Below are 3,806 nucleotides of genomic sequence, written 5' to 3' on the forward strand. Positions count from 1 at the left end.
GTACACGTTTTTTCGTTCGTCGGCACGGGAGAAGAAACATTAGAGAGGGAAAGAAATCGAGAAAGAGAGAGAGAGTGAGTAGAGAAGAAGAGAAAAGAGAAACACGCTTCGTTGTCTATTTACTTCGACCACGGGGGTAGAGAAACATCGACTCGAGTTACCACTTTTCCCGCTTAAAACGTTCCCACTATGGCGACGATCATTGCATTACAAATGGAGAACGCCGGACAAAGCGGTGAGACGAGATGAAACGGAGAACGAGGAGAAAATAGAGAAAACACGTCCCTTTATTTCGTATCGTTGCGTTTTCTCCGTGAGGAGGAATCGTCGATCCTTCGTCGACACTATTTAATTTAATTGGCAGACGTCTCGAGTGCTGTGCAAATGGAGAAAAAAAAAGAAGAAAAGAGAGAGAGAGAGAGTGGTGCGGAGTGCTGTTTTCCTTTTTATCGCGGAGAACGCCGGTGAAAAGAGGGATTTCGTCCGCCTCTGCGAGGCAGGACAATGAATAAAAGAAGAAGAAGAAGAAGGGAAAGAAAAGAGGAAGGAGGATGGTTGGAACGATTGTGAGGTTTAATTGAACGCCACGCTCTCATCTGAACGATGACGAGTCCTGGTTATACACTCCTCGTGGTCGAACGTGACGGCGGAGAGCGTTTCGTTCGCTCGACCTAGCTGCGTGTCCTCTCGGCCGCGCGAATTCACGCCATTTTGGTATCGAAACGGTTCAGCTTGCGAATCGTTGGAAAAGAAAGTGGCTGATTATTCGTCGTCTAGAGGGCAGAGCGCGAAGGTCTGCTCTATACCTCCCCTATAAGAGTACAAATTTTTCTAACGAAAATAATTATATTCGAGCGACGAATGGAGTATTGTCACGAGGAAGCAGCAACAAGAAGACGACGAGACAAAAGAAATTTACGAAAGAATGTGTGACTGATCGAAAGTGCGTATGCGAAACGAGTGAAGAGAGTGTGTGTACGAGAAAAGTAATTCGCGCGAATGAGAGGGAGAGAAAGAGGGGGAAAGATTGAGGAGGAAAGAAGGTAAAATAGTTAAGAGGAAGAGTAGACGTTTAACGATGTTTTTCCCTGGTGGTAGGAATTATATTGCGATCTAACGATATGAAAAAAAATTAACAAATCGAGGTACGATACGTATAATATCTATTATTACTTGTATACACTTAAACGAGCATACGCATATACCTGTACGTTAACGATCTTAGACTGCCATTAGCACTTAAGGCGCGGTTTCGCCCGATTTATCTCGGTTTAGCACGAATTCTCTCAGGTATCCGCGTGTTACTCGGGATCGTTCTGCTTCTACGTCTGCCATGGAAATTCCAACACCCCCGCCCCCCTATTAACCTACTACTCTATATATAATCCATTTTAAAAGAAGAAATTTTTATCAAAATTACAACCCTGAAAGATACCTCAAAACAGAGACAAAGAAACTATTTATATCGAGGATTAGAAGAGAGAGTTATGCCTCTGGCTTGGAGATGATCGAAAAATGTCCAGAAAATTCGGGTTTCTCCCGGCGCGCACACACTCCAAATATTCCGTAAGAATTCTTCCAAACGACTCGCCCTTTAACCGAACAACGCGAGTCCAGAGCGAAAAATTCCCTCGAGTACCGGCTCTCGAGAAGAAGATGGTCCAGGGAGAGAACTCGAGATGCTGGAAATATATCGAGACTTGACGAGAGAGAGAAAGTGGAGTTTCCATGGGTGGACGTAATGCACGCGGTCTCGTTCACGCACCAAGCAAATTCCGAACACTTTTCGTCCCTCGAAACAAAGAAAAAGAAAAAAAAAAAAAGGAAAACCATCGTGGGGATAGTACATTAACGATTAGGCGTGTCTCTGGTGTCTTAAGTGAGATTGGTACGGTAATATCGAACTAATGGGAAAAGAAACACCGTGTGCATCTAAACTACAGGATCTATAGTTTTGTGTATAGAGGAGGAGAGAGAGAGAGCAGGAAGAACGATATATGCCTCCATTATCGTAGCTAGAATTATTCGATGTCTCCATTTGCATGCAGACCTCCCCCCCCCCCAAAAAAGAAACCCAAGTAGGATATTTAAAAGTGAAGAGAGAAGCGAACGAATTTTTGCCGATTTTCAAATATCACTTCTCGTCAAATATTTCTATATACAAAGGGAAAACCGCTGTGTATTTCCTTTTTCTTCTATAGGTGTGTCTCCCCTATCGCCTCGAGTTACAGGCGCCATTGTAACGATGGGAAATCTTGTAAATAGGGCTATAACGAACTGTACACCGCGTATTAAACGAGAGAAAAACACTACGACGAACTTTATCGAACGATATAAATATACGAGTAATCGACATGCGTAACAAACACACTCACACATGTAGTACACACGTGCACAACACACAGCATCTCGTGTAATAACGATCATTTTTTCACAACAATTCGATCGCGAAATCGTGGTTGATCCCGCGCGATTTGCTCGGTCGTGTTTTCTACACCTGTTTAGAACCAAGAGAAAATAAGTAATTAAGAAGAACGCTGACTGTGCGGACCCTTTGGCTGTCTTTCGAGCAACTTCCAACTTACCTAGGAACAAGGGGAACGGGTTACACTGGCTTAACGAAGCGCCGACGGTGTGCAAATTTTTTGGAAATAGGCTTTCTTCGGGCACCAAGATGACAGACTTAAAGAACGGAAGTTTAGGCTCGAAGGATGGTCTCTTCTGGTCCACGAACAGAACTGCCGACCAATAAGACTCGAAAAACATAATTATTCCAGCCTTCGATTTTTCTGACCACGTTTTTAGCCGCGCGTTTTGTATCTCCAACTTTACAGCAGACTGATCTAGCTAATCTTAGAGGAAGAAAAAAGTAAATGAAAGCCGAGAAGGACTCGCGTGGATCAAGAATCGTTTTTAGGGAGGGAAATTCTGTAGAGAATCGTGTAACTTCGTGAAACTCGACAGACGACTTGCGTAACGATTGATCGAAGTGCGAAAGAAAGAGGAAAAATTGCTACGAAGAATTGAATTACGGCCGGACAACGTCGGCTCGACGACTCTGCAACATTCGAGCGTTCGAGAATTCCTCGATCGTTCGAACAAAATCGTAAATTATTTACCCGAGCGTCGAGCAGGCGGAATCGACGCCGCGTAGAGACTGCCTATACACTCACGTGCACGCGGAATATATTTTTGATAAGAATCTACTCGAAAGTGCTGTAAAAAAATTACAAAAAAAAAAAAAGAGAAAAACGGAAGGAGGCGGGAGAATTTGGAATTTTGCGTAAGGAAAGAAATAGAAGTAAAATTGGAAGTAATTAAAACGTCGTCTGTCGAGAATATTTTTCTAGGAGAAAATTTCGGAAAATTTGTACACTCGGAGGAAACACGAATTTCTATCCGGAAATATTCTTGACCATCGACCTCTCTTCGTACCATCCAGTTTGATACATATATACATAATATACATAAATACTACAGTGTCTAAAAAAGAGTCGACTGAGCTTTCGACGAAGGGAAATTCAGGTTACAGAAGCATTTTTTCTTAAGCTCGAGATCCGAATGATTGACTGCCACTGGAATTGGTCTCGTTTCGAGAGTTCAAGTTGCAACGCTGAAGGAATTTTTTCCACCTTTTCAATCCTATTCAGGTCGTATTTTCTAAGTAAAGACAATTTAATATAGAGAGAGAGAGAGAGAGGGAGAGTAGAGAAAAACAAATGGTCCACCATTGCTAGTGGAATATTTGCAACGAATCCTATTTAGCTAAACTTTTCAGCAATATCTTATTAACCAAACTCTGTCCA

The sequence above is a fragment of the Habropoda laboriosa genome, unplaced genomic scaffold (assembly GCF_001263275.1).
Source record: "Habropoda laboriosa isolate 0110345459 unplaced genomic scaffold, ASM126327v1 scaffold111, whole genome shotgun sequence".
Classification (NCBI taxonomy): Eukaryota; Metazoa; Arthropoda; class Insecta; order Hymenoptera; family Apidae; genus Habropoda; species Habropoda laboriosa.